The following is a 20,024-nucleotide window of genomic DNA, read 5'->3' as shown; positions in this document are numbered from 1 at the left end:
GAGAATTTCCAAAAGGTTTGATTGAATGAATCAATCAACAAATAAATGTTACTAATACTGTTTATTCTTTATCTACTGTTTGACCATGTGTTGGGGAGTCTGGAGCTGTTACAGGATAGAGACCCTCTGCTATAAATAACCATCCTCACCAGGTCTACCGCCAAGGCCCAAAGTGCAGAGAGGACAGTGGACAGTATGTTGGACACTTGCTGAGAGAGGCCTCAACAGCTGATCTGACTACAGGAGAGCCTTCCTTCACGGCTCCTCTGTACCCATGGTGTGGATTTCATGGGCTATACCGGTTTCATCGGGCTTGTCACAGTCACAGACTGCTGAGGAAGCAGTCATCAATTCTTTTTCAGGACTTTGCAGCTACTCAAATAAGTTACCCAGTCTCAAAAACAGGATACCCACCCCCTTGCTGAATGAAAGGTTGCATTTGCTCAGGAGGGAGGAGTTTGGTGGTGGTGGGTGGGAGTGAAGGTGTATGATGCATCAGCTCCAGTGGGATTCCTTAGGGTTTCTGTATATAAAGACAGCAGTGATTAGAGGTGATGTCAGGCCACGGTTTAGTTAAGCCAAGGCTTAACTGAAGGGCTACTGAAGTCCTGCCCGTTCCCAGCTCTTCTGGTGTCCCCAAACGACTTGACCTTGATTCCCAAGGGTAATTGGTAGAGGGCCTAATAAGCCAGATCAACACATTCTAAACAGTCCTTTTTTTCTTACCCAGTCAAGTATGAAATGGCGAGGTTCTTAATCCCTCCCAATAAATGCCTGTTAAAGATTACCTTGATTCAGCAAGTGCATAAGGAAGGCTGGAGGGAGGCACTGGCTTTGACAAGGTAAGCTGTAAGTGTCCTGGGAGCCAAGTATGGCCAATGAGAAGGGGCAGAGGCCTAGGAGTAAGGTTTCTACCACATATTCACTCACTCTAGACCACTGAACTTAGGTTCTCTAGGCCTCAGGCTCCTCATCTGTGAAATGGGATGGAGAGGGGCTGGGTTTAATGCCTTCAGCTCAACAGAGCACCCAGAACTACTGGCCACCAGGGATGTCCAGCCTGGTGAAAACCTTTTGCCAATATCTCTGATTGTTCCACGTCTTCTGCATCTCCTGGCAGTAGGTGTTTTCTCCTGAGTGTGGCATGTGTAGAATATTTAAAAAAAAAAAAAAAAAAAGCAGCATGGTGACTCACAGTTTAATATTTGCATTGTGATTATCTATGACAGCCGTCTTCTGAATCCTCAGATATTAACATTCCAAACCTCTCCCAAGTCATATTTCATAACCGCCCCAATGCACATCTATCCATAAATAAGATTTCATTATTAAGAATTTCATTTCTCATAATGGATTCTTTTTCTAATTTAGGCTCCATGAGCAGTGCGCTGAGATGACATGATTTATTGCTTCCAGGTTGCTGGCCTTGGATACTAATTCCGCCTGTGTACTAATTTTATGGCAGCCTGAACTCCTTCTTTATCAGCTTCTTCCCAAAAGAGGAAAAACTGCAGCCCTAACACCTTCAAAAAACAACAACAAGAAACAGAATGTAGAGGCAAACATATCCTTAGAAGGGAAGGGTCATGTTTGTTCAAAATGCTATTATTCCATCCATGCGCTACTGAAGATGGGCTGAAGAAAACATGAGACAAATAACTGTTCTGCTAGGAAATTAAGCAGACTGATTAATTCTTAATTAGCATCCATGTAGAATAAACATCCTTGTATAGTAAGCATCTAAGCATGGTCTTCAGAGGCATTAGATTCTGTTTTAAACATTTCTACTCATAATGGAGATCTTTCTTACTGGCAATGAAATAATATATATGGAAATATGTGTTATTTGTTATATATGCATATGCATGTGTATTTTCCAGAGAAAATACACAATCTTTTCTCAGAAAGATTGTGAAGAGAAGGAAAATTAATACTTCCTGAGGGTATTGTTTTCCTGTAGCTTCTATAACAAATTAACACAAACTTGTTGGCTTAAAACAACAGAAATTTATTCTCATAGTTCTGGAGGTCAGAAATCCAAAACCAGTATTACTGGGCTGAAATCAAGGTGTTGGCAAGGCTGCACTCCCCCCAGAGGCTTTAGGAAAGAATTCATTCCTTTTCACTTCCAACTTCTGGTGACCACCAGCATCCCTTGGCTTGTGGACACATCTCCAAATCTCTCCTTTATCTTTGTACCACCTCCTTCTCTGTATGTATAAAATCTCTCTCTGCCTCCCTCTTATAAGTATACACATGATTGCATTTAGGGCCTAGTCAGATAATCCAGAATAATTTCCCCACCTCAAGATCCTTAACTTAATCACATCTGAAAAGATCCACCCCTTTTGCCATAAAAGGTAACATTCACAGATTCCAGGGAATGAGACATGGATATCTTTTGGAGGGCCATTTTCTTCCTATAGCACTGAGCTTTTACTCTGTACCATTTCCTAGTGTCTGAGCACAAAATAGGAGTGGTGGCACCTGTGCTGGTGAGTTAAAGGACACTAGAGAGAGCTGGGCAGGCAGAAAGGGGGCAGGGACTTCTCCCCAGACTTCTGGATTATTGAGAGATAAGGAAGATGACTCCCACCCCTGCCAAGTGCCTGAGGGTCAGGGACCAAAGAGGATAGGTGGAATTGGGGTTGCGGGCTTGTTGGGGACCATTACTGATGCAGCAGAGTCAGCTTGCTTCCAGGGCATGAGTGTAAACTGAGGCTGCACAGTCTTGTGGAGGAAGAAGCAGTTTTAAAAGGCTCCACCCTCTGTGCAGTTTCACACAGTTTCCTTCAATGTCTTCCCATCACATTTTTAACAACCATCACGTCAACACTGTACCTTTGTATTCAGGGAGCATCTATCTTTCTGTTTCTCTCACCCTCCACTCGAGTCTTCAGCTGCTTCTGAACCCAGCCTGAAAGGAATTGAGAATATGGGCAAGGTGGTTATCAAGTACCCCAACTGTGGCAGCAAGCAAGGGCTTGTTCTTGGAAGTTAACAAGACCCAGGTTATAAGCATGGAAGTCCAAGGTCAGCTCCTTTCGTGCTGACGCAGCAATTCCCTGCTGAGAGCCAGCCTGCAGCTTGTCTAGCTGATTGTGATGCGAAGCAGACTGAGATGATAATGCTGTTTTATAGATGAGGAATCGGGGCTCAGAGAGGTGAACTGACTTGCCTGAAGGTCACAGAGCCTGTAAGTGACAGAGCTGTCTATCATGTCCAGGTCTCTGGGATCTCATCCTTGGCCCTCTCTGCCACACCGTGCTGCCCCGAGACCACCAGAAAGGAAGAGGCGGCCCCACTCCCCTCTTCCCTTCCTTTCAGCATTTTCTGTGTCTAATGGATTTACCACTTTGGTACCACTGTTCAGCTCACCTGGTATCTCTATGGGGAAGCCACATCTCACCTTTCAAACCTTTTGCTCCTGAGAGTCCTTATTGCTCACCAGGAGCCTGGGGAGGAGGGAGCAGCTGTGGGGCCAATAGGAAAATTGGGGGGTTACATTACTGAAGATATATAAGTTGGCACACATTTTCTGGAGAGTTGGTAGCAACGTGTATCTAAAATCTTAATAATACGGGTATGCTTTGATTCAGCAATTTCTACAACAACTTTGTCTTGAGGAAATAATCAAACAAGTGTATAAAAATGCAACCAAGTGCAAAAAAAGAAAAACAAAGTCTAAAAGGTTTTAGTAAGAGATTAGGTAAAAACGAGGTATCTATACAATACAACACCATGCAATCAAAGTGATGATGTCTGTCTATAGTTACTGTTATGTAAATAAACAAGATAAACCAAAAAATAGGCCATATGTATAGTATGATCTCATCTTTTGTAAATATATTGTGTCTGTGTGTATTTCTATACAATGTGAACTCTCCTAATTGACACCCAGCCACTTAGCTGACTCACCAGCTGAGTCAGACTCCGCTTCCACCCAGGAAACCTCCCAAGCTAATGCTCGAGCCACTGAAGATTCTGGATGGAGGGCTGGGGGCCTTTGCACCCATCCACTTCTGCTCCCAGCAGATAGCTCATATACGTAGCAGGATTCAGTTATGTCGTTCTCTAACCTCTTTATTCAAGTATCCTTGTTATTGTAATTTCATAGTTAAATATTCTACACATTGAAAATAAATGAGTGAAAACAGAAAAAAAGCTACCTAAAAAAACTAAGTGAAATTCTTAGGGTTTTTTTAAGTGCTATTATATTGGGAATAGGTAACATAGATTCATAAAAATTCAAGATTCTGCTCTCAGACTGCTTCACAAACATTTTTTAGTTTCTTTCTTCTTCAAAGAAGCCAAAACAAGAATTTAGAGACACAATGTTATAGTGTCTCTATAAGAAAGACAAAGGTGAACTCCCTTCCACAGGGCACAGTGACAGAAAGGCTATATCAAAACACTGATATATTTTAAGTCAAAATTGAAGATTTAAAATATGTATTTATTATTGTTATTCTTTATTTCAACTTCTTTTTTTTGTTTTGTTTTGCTTAACCCACTAAATGCTGGTTCTAATACTATCACATAAAAAGACTTCTGCTACATATGTCTAGGAAAAGAAAGGATATACTGATGGTGAGATTCTTGTTGATTTTTACTTCTTTGTACCTTTCTACACTTTGGAAAATAAGAGTGTCTGTTACTTTTATAATCAGAAAATACCACAAAGTCAGCATCATTTTTGGAAAGGAAAACAGAAACTTCAGGATTAAGAAAATGATATGCTGATGATTGTAAGATGCCTGTGTGTCTTCCCCTGATGACCGCAACTGTTTGGGTTATGTTTTTATAAATCCTAATAGTGATGATGAGGTTGGCTCCTTGGTTCCACCCCATCCTAAGGGTCAGGTGATATCAGCATTCAGACATCTCAACACAAGCAATTGCCATGGGAAGGGGGCAGGGATTCTGCAGAGCACGTCTTGGAGAGGAGAGATGAGCATTCCCAGGTGATACAGGTGAAGGGGACCACGAGTGAGGCAGATGGGAATGGGCACGCAAAGCAAAGGGGAACAGTTCTGAGCTTCTGGGGCTACTTTCATTCACAGTGGTTACAGTGAGTTGCTAAAGTCATGTGCTGATGGAGGTCGCCTTGCAGGAAGGCAGGCTCAACTTGTATAAATAAAACCAGTCTTTATTTTTTATAAGTATAATTCTTTCCATAGAAATTTGTAAAAAAGTATTCATTCTTGATTTATAGAAATATCTGTTGAAAATTAACTTTTGACCGTAATAACTAATCTAAAATTATAATAAAGTTGTTCAAAGACTTACATTAAAAAAAAAAGGAAACAAAAATCTGTTTTTCTTCCAGTGCCTTTCTACAGTACTCTCTGCTTCGCTGCTGGAAAGCCTAGGGCAATCAGACAGGGGAAAAAAACCCTGACAGGTTGAAGTCCTGCCTCTGGAAATGGGATTATGAATTATGCAAGGGTGTTCTGGGGAGATGGAATTTGTGGCAGCTCAAATTGTGAAAACTTGGAGCTCTTCTTGGAATGAGTAGTCAAGGCGGGGTCCCTTATGAAAGCAAACGGCGATCATTGTGCACAGTCTAGCTGTGACTGGCACAGGGACTCAGCTTAAGGAACAGAGTCATCATCGGTCAGGCTGGAGTATGGGGACTGAAAAAGGAGCAGAGATGTGGCTGGATTCCACCTTCCCTTCCAGTTTGCTGTTGAGAGCAATGGCAGGCATCTCTCTGAGATTAGAGTCCCAAGGGCAATCAATCCCATTGCAGGTGGTTTTTGGTGAATTGACCTCATTCTAATGCCGAGTGATGGGCTTTGGAGTCAGCTGGACCTGGATTCACCACCTCACTCTACCACATATGAGTTCTTTAACACAGATTTTTGTAACCAATTTAAAATAGAGGGCAGGAGGGTACTTGTGCTAAAATTCAGTCAGCATGTCCCCACAAGGTGACATGTAAAGCAATTGTGAAGTTAAATGCATGAAGAGCAGTCTCTCTTCTCTCTCTCTCATATTTACACACACACATCAGTGTGACCCTCAAGACTCAAATAGAAGCAGCACAGCATTTTTCACATTTTTCTAAATCAACGCAAATCTTGCTCAGCCCTCACCTGCCTTGTTCGCAGAGTCAGGAGATACCATCGTGGTCATTTTGAGGGTTGCTGCTGTCCCTCATAATTGCACATGGATTTGGACCTTGCATGGTCCAGAAATTCTTAGGAGGGACCTAGGTCCTCAGGCAGCCAGGCAGATGCTGATGGCCACGCCAGTGTGTCATCCATTTCTGGGTGGCGGCTCCACTGGTGGTGATCATGCCATCTCAGGTGCTCTTGGCTGCTGGGCCTTCATGTGGCTCCAAGGCCATGGTGCTTTGTGCTTAGTCCATCACGCAGCTCCATAGCTCTCCTCCCCCTTCGGAATTCCTGCTACCTCCAGGGGAGAGGGAAGAGGTGGGTGCTGGGGCTTCTCTGTCCTCCGTTATCCCAGTCCTGTCATCCAAGCTCCCCCAGGCTAGGCTTTTGCACCTTTAAAGACTCTAACTCCTCTTTTATGGACCCATCTACCTTACTCCCCCATCCTGGAGCTAAAACAGAGAAGCTGTCACCTCCCCACAACCATCCACCTCAGCAGAGCTTATAACTGAATACCTGAATGGACTTTCTGGGAGGAGAAAGGGAAAATTTACCTTCTTTTCTCTTGTTTTTACTTTCTTTTTCTGTTTGTTATTGAGTCCATAACAACAAAAAGGATGAGACACTGATTTCTCAATAACTCAATACTTTTTAAAATTATAAAAGCCTGTAGCAAGTCCTCTGACAGAGCAAAAACCTCCTCTAGAGATTTAATAAATAATCACCTTCCAATATAATTGCTTTGCAGATAGTTTTAAGTGAAAAAACCAATAGCATAAACATATGATGGCCACATGGCACTTAAAAAATTCTAGAGCCAGGCCAGGCATGGCTCAGCGGCTGAGCATCGACCCAGGATCCAGGCGATTGGGGTTCGATTCCGGTCAGGGCACACGCCCGGGTAGCGGGCTCGGTCCCCAGTCAGGGGCGTGCAGGAGACAGCTGATCAATGACTCTCTCATCATTGATGTTTCTCTCTCTCTCCCTCTCCTTTCCTCTCTCTGAAATCAATAGAGATATATTTTTAAAAATTATAAAAAATTCTAAAGGCAATGTTCTTTTTGAGGTCAGGAGCCACAGGATTGAATCCAGTTTCATCGCTTCCTAGTATGTGATTTTGAGCAAGTTACTTAACCTTTTTGAGCTAAACTGTAAGTATCACAGAGGCAGTAACCATTGGTCTACTTTCCTATTCTCAGGCACAGTGCTTGGTATACAGAGGCATTCAATAAATGCATTGACTTAATGAGCAAGCTAAGGGCACCTAGCACAAACTAGATGTTTAATAAGCATGAGGTTTCTTCACCTCCTCCTTCCCAGTCTGTTCTTTTTAATTTTTTATCCTGAAATAATGAATAGCCAATTTAAGAAGTTACAAAAATAGTATAGAGAGATCCCGTGTACCCATCGCCCAGCGACCTGCAGTGGTGACATTTTACATGCCTATAGTACGTCACCGGCGGATCGGCCCAGCGCAGTTTGGTCCGTCCCTGCACATGCGCTCACTGGTTTTGCTTGTGTTCATACGTGTAGATGCGCATAACCACGGCCACAGTCAGGACACAGCTGCCCATCTCCACAGAGCAGCTGCCCAGCGCTACCCCCTTAGAGTCATATCCCTCCTCCCCGCCTGTGCCCTGGCAGCCACATTCTCTCTTCTCCTTCTCTATAATTTTGTCAATTTGAAAATGTTTTATAAATGAAATCACACAGTATCTCACCTTTTAAGATTCGCTTTTTCCACTTAGCCTAATGCCCTTCAGGCACATGCAAGTTGTTGCATGTATCAATGATTCATTCCTTTTTGTTTCTGGATAGTGTTCTGTGGCATGGATGTGCCACAGTTTGTTTAATTCTAACCCACTGAAGGACACTTAGGTTGTTTCCACCTTGGGACTACTACAAATAAAGCTGCTATGAAACACTTGTGTACAGGACATTTTTGGTGAACCATGTGCTGTGAACATTTTGTGTGAAATAAGTTTGTGTGGAAAAAATGTGCCGTGAAGATTTTATGCGAACTTAAGTTTTCACTTCTCTGAAATAAATGCCCAGGATTGCGATTCATGAGTCATACGGCATATATGTTTACCTTTTTAAGAAATTGCCAGACAGGTCCAGAGCGGCTGTACCATTTTACACGCCAAGAATATATGAAAGACCCAGTTTCTCCAAATCCTTGCCAGCATTTGTTTTATCAATATTTTTTTCATTTTAGCCATTTTAATAGGTGTATGGTAGTATCTCATTGTGGTTAGTTTGCATTTCCCTGATAACCAGTGATGCTGAACATCTTTTTCAAGAGTTTATTTGCCATCAGCATATCTTCTTCAGTGATGTGTTTAAGTCTTCTGCTCATTTTCTAATTGGATTGTTTCATTGTTGAGTTTAGAGGGTTCTTAATTCTGAAAACAACTCTTATTTAAGATAAGTAATTTACAAATCTTTTTTCTAGTCCATTTTTATCATTTTATTCTCTTAACCAAGTCTTTCATAGAGCAAAACTTTTCATTTAATGAAATCCAATTACTTTTTTTCTTTTATGGGCTGTGATTTTGGTGCCATGTCTAAGAACGCTTCTCCTAATTTTAGATCATGAAGGTTTTCTCCCATGTTCTCTTCTACGCATTTTGTGGTTTTACGTTTTACACTTAGATCTCGGATCCATTTTGAGTTTATTTTCTGATAAGGTGTGAGGTGTATAGGTCAAGGTTCGTTTTATTGGCTATTAATGTCCTGTCCATTTGTTTCTGCCACATGAGAGATGAGCACCAGGTTCTACAGGAGTCACAGAGGTAAGATAATACTCGGGGAAGTGGAATGTCTGAACAGTCGCTTGCAGAAAAGTAATCACCCTTACATGTGTATCTAGAATAAGCTTGATGCTATGGAAACCAAACATTTCATCAGTGAGTCTTCTTTCTGCAGTCACATTGTGCAACTAAGTACTGTTCATACTGGATCCCCGAGGAGACTCCTGCTGCCCCTTGCATCACAGCCTAGAGTGAATTTCTGTTTGAAGCAGGAAGTGAACATAGGAAATTCCTGTTGCACATGATACCATATCATTTAAGGGTAGGAAAGGGTGTGTCTTATAGAAACACGGTCTCATAGGTGACAAGGGCCCAAACCAGGAATCCCTTCTACAGCCTCTTTGCAAAGAACAATCTTTCATTCAACAAACATATATTGAGCAGTTACTGTGTGTCAGGAACTAGGCAATGAACGATGCAGTGAACAAAACAGATGCCCCTGCCCTCTGGTGGAGGGAGAGGGGTGAAGTACAGATAATTATATAGACACACAACACTGTTTGCCAAAAGCTGGTGATGGGATGCTAAGGGGATATATGGCAAGGACATCTAACCCAGACTTGGGGAGCCTGGCAATGTTTCCTGGAAGAAGTGACACTGAACTTGAGACCTAACAGATGACTAGCAGAAAGGCAGGCAGAGTGGAGTGGGTGGGAATTATAATAAGAAAGAAGAGTTTTCCAGAGTGGAGAGAGCATGGGCAAAGGCCCAGAGGTGGGAGTGCATGTAGTAGGGTGTGGATCTAAAGCATCCAGTATTGCTGGTATGTAATGTCCAAAGGGAAAGAGCAATGGATGAGGCTGCCCAGGTCAGACCATGAAGGGCCTTGAAAGTCACTGTGGAACTTATGGCCAAAAGAAAGTCATGGCCAGGGAATTCAGCCATTTCATGAAGACACCAGGAATCCACTGGAGGGCTCTGAGCAGGAGTTTAACAGATCCACATTTGTAGTTTAGAAATCTCTCTGGCAACATGGAGACAGATTGGTGGGAATCTAAGTGACTGGCTAGGGTATTGGTTAGGAGATTGTTGCAAGAGATGATGGGACCAGAATGGGGACAGTGGAGAATGGTTGATGCATTTGCATTGGAATAGGACCTGAGACTTAAGGGGAGAAGATGAGGTTTTGAGGTCACTTTGAGAAATGGGACAGAGATATGCAGAGAAACAGAAGTGAGCTGAGGGATCAGGTATGGTTGGAACCATTGCATGAACACTCCTACAGAGGAAGAGCTAGCTTATTCCTTCCCTCTTCCGACCCTTCCATGCTTGACAGTCCTACTTGAGCAGATCTCTGCTTCCCTGTAACTGCCTTGCCTTGGTTCAACTTTGGCCCTAAGGGGCCACACAGAACTAGTCCACCTCTGCTAGTTCATGGCAGCTCTTTGACCATTTTAAAGAGATGGGTTGAGTTCTCTCAGGCGCTCTTTTCTCCAACTTACACCTGGTTACTATAATCACCTCCTGTTTGGCATCCCTGAGAAGACCCCTGCTGCCCCTTGCATCACAACCTAGAATTTCTGTTTGAAGCAGGAAGTGAACATAGGAAATCCCTGTTGCACATGATACCATATCATTTAAGGGTAGGAAAGGGTGTGTCTTAGGTTCCCAACCCTTCCTCTACGTCTTGTCTTCAATTTAATCATGTGGTGCCCAAAACCTGGATTGAGTCTGTTCAGCCAGAGAACAGTAAGCCTTCCTTTCTGGAGCCTGGACTTTCTACCCCAAGCACACACACACACACACACCCATAATCCTGCCCTTATTGAGGAAGTTACCTCCTTTCCCTGAATATTTGAGCCAACATCCCCCAGTGAGATCTGTGGTTGCCCTGTGCATTGGGGAGAGGACTGGGCCCAGAGCCTCAGCTGGGGAAACGGGTTTGACAAGTCCCTCACTGACTCACCTCCATCAGTACGCAAGCTGGGTCTGGGAGCACATGACCCAGCCTCAGCTGGAAATGGATTTCCTGACTTTTTTCTGCTGAGAATCAAGACACCAGCAACTATTCACTGACTGCTCTGGGGTGTATGGTGTGTGAGGAAAACAGAGATGGGAACTGACTCTATCTTCAGGAACCATGCAGCACTTTTAGGAGAGAAAATGGGCGGTTAGAGAAGGCCCTTTACAGAGGAGATGGGGTTGCAGCTCGGCGGGGGGATGTCAGCTGGTGAGAAGCATAAGGTCATGCACTAAGATGGAAGAGGCAGAGTATCTAAGGTGAGCACAGCAATGGAAAGAAGATACTGTGGTGAGAGCAGAGACTCTACATATGTGAACATTGAGAGGACATGCGGCAAGGGTAGGTTGGAACATATTGGGATGCCAGCTATAGAGGCAGAACTCTCCTCCAGGCAGGGAGCACCAAGCGCTTTTGAACCAGAAAAGGAGATGATTCAAGCGGTGGGTGGTTTGGTTTCTGGGTCTGAATAGATGAATAGATGAATCCTACACTCTGTGGTGACCCAGGAGGACACAGCTCCATGATATCCGGGGATGATAAGGCCCTTCCAGGAAGTGGTCCGGGGAATCCAGAAAAGCACCTGCTGGCTCAGTTCCAGCTCACCTTTAGGTGATCTTCCCAATATCACTTTCTAGGGGTGTAAGGACAGGGAGAAGAGTGAACTATTCAAATGAGTGACCTGGGACATGCTTTGAGTAGCAACAAGAGTCGTAATCTGGGAGCAGAACTGAGTACATAATTTGTGGGTCCCTTGTTCACATATTATTAATAATTTCAGGATGATGACATTAAACCAAATACAGGGCCCTTCTAAGCACAGAGTCCTGTGCCAGGAGGCTGGCTCTGTCTTGGGGTAAAGAAGAGGGCGCACAGTGGTTTGGAGGGGGCTCCCACACTCAGAGGCTTCCAGCCAGTCATTTCCCTCTCTGCCCTGGGCAGGTGATAGCCCAGCATTCCAGCTTAGGCAGTCAGTTTATGGCTCTTGGCCTCATGGAAAGACCAATAAACTAAGGACAGGAAATCTGAGTTTCACTCCTGGTTTTGCTTCAAAATTGATGTGAGTCACTTAGCTTCTGGGCCTTAATTTTATGGCTCATATTAAGTGTTCAGTAAATATTGCTTTTCTTCCTTTCTATATAAAAACCCCAATTCTAGGATCTCTACTATATGGCCTTTTGATGGAGTATTTGAAGGAAAACATAGCTTCCAAAGATGGGTCTTTGGTTGCAGAAAGAACTCTGTGAAATGCATTTCTATCTCAGAAAACTCCAAATACTCTGTTGCCTCCCAATGCCTTTATACTTCACTAGAGAAGTCCTCTCTGGATATTCTCTAACAAGAATGTATTTGTTAGATCCAGCTCTCTATTTGTTAGGCTCCCAAACTCACAATGTGGAGAGGGGAGTTGATGGATTTACATCCTGGAGGAGTGAGGAGAAAGAGGGGGGACCAAGAGCACAGCTCTTTTCCCCCCACTTTTTGCCACAGCAAATCTTACAACTGTATCAGCATGTGCTGTAGACGGGGTTGGGCTTTAAGATTCCCTCCCCTTGTGTCCATCCACCCTTATTGTGCCATGAGGCCCACAAGCAAATGATGGCAGTCAATGTAAAGAACATCTCTGAAATATAGTCTAGTGCCCACAGCATTCCATCACCTACCAATACCAGTAACTGATGAAAGAGGAAGTGAGCCAGACTCCACCTGTTTTGGAATGTGGCCCAAGGAGGAGAGTGGCATAGTAGGAGAAGTACCATATTGGAAGTCAGGAGTCTGGGTCTTATAATTCTCTGTGTGCCCTAAGACACATACATCCCTTCTGCTCTGTGAGTCATAGTTTTCACTGGACAAACACAATTTTGAGGTAGGTGATTGATTTACTTCTACGTGCTCTAACTCTCACATGTTACAAAGTCATCCTGAAAGAGCTGGGACTTGCCTCTGTGGTTCTTAGGCAGGTCTGCACTTAATGTGGTTACCACAGAACAAGGGACAAAACAGGTCCCATAAGGGTAAAGCAAATAAGTCCACCTTGGCAATTCACACTCATGTCACCACAGAGCTCACAGTACTGGCATCTGCTCCAACAGGAAAACCCACATGCTTGTCACTGACATTGTAAACCCTCCCATTTGGGCTGTGGCACCAGCATGACCAAGTCATGTTTGGCAAAGGATGGATCATGTCTGGCTGTGGGCTGATGACACTGATGAAACCCAATATTACCTTGGGGGACTAGTTTTTGACTGAGTTCCAAGTTCTGAGTTTAGAACTTTGCCCTTTGTTGGCCTATCTCCACTGGGATTAAAGGTGTATGTATCTTTGTCATTAAATGTCATGACAAATTAGCCATTCACTAATTCATTCAAAAATGTGCATTGTGCAACTGCTATCTACATTAAATGTATGTGTATTGGATGGATGGATGGATGGATGGATGGATGGATGGATGGATGGATGGATGGATGGATGGATGGATTAGGAGACCCAGGACCTGGTTCACAATATCACTTAGGAGCTGGACATATGAGCCAGGATATTTTCAGTTACAAGTGACAGAAACCTAAATCTAAATGGCTTAAGAGGGAATAAAAAATGTACTGACTTATATATTTAAAAATTGATCAGGAGTTTACAAAAGTCCCTTCTTATCTTGCACCTCTGGTTTCTTCTGTGTTAGCTTCATCTTTAGACAGTCTTTCCCCTACCCAGTGGTCAGGTTCACAACCAGCAGCTCCAGGCTTACATTCATCTAGCTTTGCAACCCCAAAGGAAAAAGTGCTTTTCCCCCAGGAGTTCTAGAAAAAGTCCTCAAGAAGGTTCCCATTGGCCCAGGTTGGGTCATGTGCCCATCCCTGTACAAATCTTATGGCCAGGAGGGTTCAGCACGCTGATTGGCTGGATCCTCCTACAGAGTTTAGAGGTGATGTCAGCTCCAATGAAGCCTATGGAGAGTGAGGACAGGGAGGCATTCCCGGAGGAGAAGGGAATGGATGCTGGGCAGGCAAAAACCTCAGCTGTCCTCTCTCTGAGTAACCCTAAGGCAGTCTCTTTGCCACTTGGACCTCTGTTTCCCCCCCCCCCCCGACTGTCCTCACTGCATAGGCTTCTTGTCATGTGAAAACCCTTTGACAAGGTGGGGTTATTATTTTCACTGGTCATTTATTAGCAACCACCATGCCCCCCCCTTCTTTTTGAAGCCCTCCCCAATATCTTGGCCTCCAAGTTCCTCCCTTTTCTGACCTATGCTACTTAACTTTTCATGTCACCCATTTGATGACTAGTCATCAAGTATAGCTGGAGCAGAAGAAGTGCCTAGACTCTTGTAAGACCCAAAAAGAAATACTACAATAAATAAGACCCTCTACATAGGAAACTCCCAATGTAGTTAGTGACAAATCTCGTGTTGTTTTCTAATTGCTTTGTGTGTAAGTCTCATCTCCAAAATAAACTACCTGTTCCTTGTTGGTAAAGCCATGCCTCAGCCTTCTCTCATCTTGAGAGTATCAGTCAATTGTTTCTTGGCCTTCTGGCTGAGATCAAGTATGGAGAATACCAGTCAAGGGTGCTTGGAGGCCCCATCATTGAAATGGTTGGAAGCCTTACCCCCATAGATCCCAACCTTCTACTTTAACGGACCCCCATGTCCCAATAGCCAGGATAGTCCTCCTCTCTGCTGCCTCACACCATGTTCCTTGCTTCCCACATCATCTCATCCTGAGTTCCTCGGTCACCACAGCATTGGTACCCTCACCCTCAGCTTAACAGTGACTTCCATCTTTGGTTTCTGAAGTCAATGGAGCTGTGTGGCCCTGGCTGCCCTTTGGGTCTAGCCATTTCCAAGCTGAGGAGAAAAAAGGATCCTTCTCCAGCTTGTATCAGACCATCTTGCAAGGCCAAAAACAGAGTGGCAGCTTGGGATATGCTCCTTTAGTCAACAAATATCTTCGGAGCATCCACCACTCTGTGCCCACCCAGATCATGTGCTGGGGAAGGTGGTGAAGAGGCAGGTACAGTCATGTCCTTCAGGAGCTCACAGACCAGCAGGAAAGATGTTGGTCCCTCACCCAACCCTGGGACAGAAGCTTCTCATGCTCTGTAGTGATCCCTTCTACTCATTCATTGGAACAGGAATGAAAGGAACTTGGTACGAGTTCCTCAAGTGGCTTGGTTATGATTCATGGGAGTGGGGAGGAAAGGAAAGGAATAGCCCTCATGATTATCAACTCAAAATGGTCCTTCTATGTCATTTGTCAATCATGTCCCTGGACTTAGCACATGGACCCAAACTCACCCTCTCTCTCCACCTACTGCCAGGGAGATGTTGGGGCAGACACAGACCACAAGCTGGAGCACCTTAGCTTTGACTTCAGCCATTCGTTTAAGGCAGCCATCAGGGCTCTCCTGGGAGGTGCCTGTGCTTATACCAATGTGCCCAAATCTGCGGAGGGTATGCGCTGAAACCCTTGCTTCCCTTATATCCTTCACATAGCCTAGCACAGTCCTGTGTGCTGGACACCAGCTCAAAGGACAACTGATGGATAAACCTAAAGTGAAACCAAGCAAGCCAAACTGAATAGCCCTCTCCTAGGCACTTACAGACAGAAGTTGATTTTTTTTAAATGAGGAACATTTCCTGATCCATCTGCTCTTCACTTGAACTTCTTCTGAAGGTAAGCATTTCCCCAGAATATGTCTGCCCTTCTCTCCTTTGAACTCAGAGGTGAAATTACTCCCAGGATCTCAGTACCCTACTCCTCCCCCCACATTCACCTCTTCTTTCTGACATTAAAATCAGTCTCTGTCTTTCATATCCACACAGGAGGGGGTGGGGATCCACTAATGAATGTTTCAGAAACCCTTTGAGATCTTGGATGAAAGGCAACTTGTAAAATACAATTAAAAATAATAGGGGTAATTACTAGCTGGGCTAGGCCCTGTAGGATAATTAGAGAGTTTTTCCTCTGGCAGATTCTGAATTTGCCCAGAAACACAAGGGTTCAAACAGCAAAACTGATTTGAGATTTCAGGGGCCACTGTTATGTTTCCTTCATTCAAAGACTGTGTACTGGAGTCTCTTTGAAATCTGAGGAGCATCGCATCAGGCCATAGCTAGAAAGGATTTTTGAGACAATCTGTCCAGTCGCTTTGGTTTGCAATAAAACCAGTGAGGCCCAGAGAGGTGATGCAACTGGCTCAAAGTTGCACAGCAAGTGCAAGACAGCCACAGCACTAGAGGTCCAGTCCCTGGACACCCCAATTCGAGAGCTCCTTAACAGCTCCTAATCAATAACACACACTTTGCAATCTCTATGCACTGGTGACCTCCTATGGTACAGTAGAACATTGGAAAAAGTCAGACAGTTGAATTTAAATCCCAGCTCTGACATGTATGAAAGACAGTAGCTGGCAAGTAAGCCTCATTTCCTTGTATATAAAATGGGCATAATAGTACCTGCGCTTAGGGTTGCTGGGTGGAGCCAGTGAGCAGTGCACCTGGCATGGAGCATGTGTTCTGTCAAGGCTGCAAGAATGCATCTTGGCAGCACTAGGGCTTGACCTACAATCTTTGCTTTATATAACTATGCTCACTCTGTACTTAGTGAGCACATATTATGTGCCGAACACTGTGCTAAGCTCTCCAATACTTTAGCTCATTTAATCAGCATCACACCCCCATGAGGTCGGCCATGTGAAACTGAGGTTCAGGGCAGTTAGCTAATTTGTCCAAAGCCACACAGCTGAAGAGGAGGCAAGGCTGGAACCCATGATCTCAGCCACTGTGCAGGCTGCCTTCCTTCATGAAAATAGGCATGAACTTTGATTTAACCACAATGAAGCCACCTGAGGATTTTCTGCTATGATAGGAGAGAGGAGTCATGGAGGGGGCAAGGACCAGTTGTAGCTTAAGATGATCCACTGAAGCATTTTTGCTTTCAAGGTTGTGAAAGTGAAACTCTTCTCTTTTTATAAGGTTTATTTATTCTGTGGGGCTGCACTGATGTAAGAAGTCAAATGGTCTCCCCCAAGAAGGGTAGTCAGTAGCTGTAAGTGAATTTGGAATCAAGAAACCTAGGTTTAGGTTCTGGATCTGCTCCTTAGAAACCAAGTACCTTTGCTCCAAGTCCCTTAAGCTCTCTGTCTTTGGAGTTTCACGTTCGTGGCACTTGCATAGTAGGATGACACTTCCCACTTTTCCCCTCATGGGGGGCCTTCTGAGGGCGAAATGGGAATGAACACGGAAGTACTTTGTTGATTGCAATCTTCTGAACAAATGTAAATCTTTACTGTTACTGTCACTGCTTAGACGATTTTTCAGTGTGATCAAGAAGGTGGCTGAAGTCCCAGGCTGGCAGACTTCAGCAAGACTAACTCAACACATTTGGCGGGCAGGGGACAATACAGCTCCGAGTACTCCTAGCTCTGAGCTCAGATTATTTGGTTGGAAGAGGGCATTGTAGGGGACCAGCCCTTTGAAATTCAATTGCAAACATAATGGGTTCCTTTTATTTCAGGTTTTAATTTTTTCCCAGATGAAACCGAAGATCGAAACCTGCTGGGTCACATGCTCTCCTTCTGTGTGTGTAGAAGAAACCAGGCCCCCGTGACAGGCCCCTGGGTGAGGCCGGAAAGGAGGAAAGACCCTTCTATGGGACTAATCATTCATCAATTTCCTCATTGATCAAGACTTTTCCAAATACCTCCTGGAAACTGGAATAACCAGGACTGTATTCTTCTGACTGCCCTGCTCAGAATGACTGACTGAGTCATCCTTCCCAGAGATTTCCAAGGTTGGCCAAGAGAATGACAATGCCTCAGACTATCAGAGCCAAAGGAAGCTCACAAGTGAACCTCTGCCAGCCTTGGGACCCTCTGGAGAGACAGACACCTAACACCCCCAGTGATGGGCACTCCCTCCCTCACACTGATAGACACCTTCAGCCACCATCTGCCCCCATTGGATGCTCAGAGCCCACTGGGTTGTACCCCTCAGCCAGCATTTCTCTGGCTGCCCTGCTCTGGTCCTTAGAACAGAGGCAGAATGGAAAATGACATTTTGAATTGTCATAAGGAATCAGGAATTGGTTAGAGTTCAGTGTATTGGAGAAAAGGTCCACGAGGAAATGAAAACCTGATGCTTCACTTCAGGGCCGTGTGTAACTCTGTGTTCTTTACTTCAAAGCACAGCAAGTGATTGTGCCACATGGGCTCCGGACATTTGGGAGAATTGCTGGAAGCCCTGTGTGTCCTGAGGAAGGGTCATGGACCACCCCCATTCCCACCACACTCACCCCTTTTCCTCCTCTAGGACACTGACGCAGGCAGCACAGCCTAGTGGGCCCAATAGGAGGATGACTCAGCCTAGGCCTGGCTCACAGGGTGTCTGGGTGCCCCTGGAAGAAGGTTCCCAGGTGTGCTGGGCATCTTTTATGTCCCATTTCACATATCCTAGGTTCACCTTTTTCATTTGGCCAAGTACTGTGGCAACCAGCTGTACAACAGCTGTACAGGATATCTCTTGCTTTCTGACAGCTACTCATTAGCTGTGTGATCTTGGACGGATTTCTTAACCTCTCTGTCTTAATTTCATCACACAGGAAAGGGGGATGATAATGGTAATAGTTCATATGGTTGTAGTGAAGGTTATGTGATTTAATAAATGTAAAGTGCTTATAACAATGCCTGGCACAGAGTAAGTACTATCAAAAAGATAGACAGTGCCCTTATTACTATCATTATTATTATTGTCATTATGGTATTACTCTATGTAGGACTTGGTACTAGAGGAGGGAATCAGGCTTCCTAGCTCCGAGTCTGCTGAGTTGGAGCCGGACTTGCAGTGGATGGGAGTTGACTTCAGCCCTTGGGCCTGTGGAGTGGGGGGTGGGGCCGGGAGAACAGGAGCTACCACTTACGGAAGGTGCAGAATCAGAGAGGATTCTCATCACTTCTCAGGGAGAAGATGCTCTTGCTATCTCCTTTTTAGAAATGAGAACACAATGGTTTAAACAGCTTACAGGACTTGCCCAGGGTCACATGGCCAGGAATGGCTTACCAGGGCCCCAGTCAGGCCCAGTGAGCCTGACCCCTGCGGCCCCATGGGAGGCTGCAGAGGCGGAAAAGGAAAGCATGTGTCCCTATTGTTACCTGCCTGCTATTATCTAGGAAGGAGAAAGAGGTGGCAGAGAGGCGCCTCCCAGCCTCCTGTACCTGCCCACAAACACTGCAGGGTATCACCTGTCAAGGCTCTGAGCCTTGGGCACTGCTTCCCTAATGTACAACCGGGGGGCTGGCTCAGGGTGAGGTGAGCAGGAGGTAGGTCTGTTACAAAGAGCAATGGGCCAGCAGTCAGGAGATGGATTTCAGGCCTGGCTCTCTGCACGAATTCCAGCACCCAAAGCAGGGCCTGCCAGGCAATGGGTCTCAATCAATATTTGTTTAACAAGTGGATGAATGAACCAACGAATGAATGGTCTCTGCTCTCAGGGAGTTTCCAGCCTGGAGGAGAGACTCATAAATATCAGGAGAGAGAAGCGTGTGTCAAACCTATGGGGCAGAGCACAGGGGCTACAACTGAGGAAACTATGCCTGTAACAGGGCTGTCTTCCAAACAGGAACACGATTGGGCCTGAAGGACAAAGGGATTCTGAGAGGCAGAGAAGAGGGAAGAGCACAGAGCACAAGGCCTGTGGCACACAGGATTGGAGGCATTGAGAGGCACAGGACAAGATAGTTTGATCCTGTACAGATCCTTCAATTCTGGAACATACTCTGCTCCAATAAGCCCTTCCCCTTCATTCTCCCAAGGCATAACTCCACACTGTACAGTTATTTGTAAACTGGGCATGAGCCCAACCCCCCAACACTGGTTTTCTAAAGTCCAGCCCCATACAAGGAGCTGGTTTAGTACAGAGACCGGTCAGCTCCCAGGCCCCACAGGTCTCCTCCATCCAACAACCACAACAAAGCCTGGGTCCAATCAGCCCTCAGAAAGCTGCAGGTTTAAGTTGAACCCAGGTCTGGTCATGGACCTCTGCCCTTCTCCTTGGCTGCCCAACCCACCACCACAGTGTTCACACAAACCCTCCCCACCCTGCCCTGGCCAAACACGAGCAAGAGGAAGCTGGA

General features: G+C 45.0%; 1 long non-coding RNA gene across 1 annotated transcript in view; it reads right to left on the bottom strand.

Moving 5' to 3' along the window:
• LOC308564729 overlaps positions 1–20,024 on the bottom strand; it is a 42,358-nt gene continuing 22,334 nt past the window's right edge. The window contains exons 2-3 of the long non-coding RNA XR_013999985.1: positions 2,842–2,917; positions 1–1,133 (exon numbers count right to left, since the gene is read on the bottom strand). This is a non-coding gene — a long non-coding RNA (uncharacterized lncRNA). The remainder of the gene's footprint in view (positions 1,134–2,841; positions 2,918–20,024) is intronic.

The sequence above is a fragment of the Miniopterus schreibersii genome (assembly GCF_964146895.1).
Source record: "Miniopterus schreibersii genome assembly, chromosome: 12".
In the NCBI taxonomy this organism is placed as follows: Eukaryota; Metazoa; Chordata; class Mammalia; order Chiroptera; family Miniopteridae; genus Miniopterus; species Miniopterus schreibersii.
This window is presented reverse-complemented; position numbering and strand designations above follow the sequence as displayed.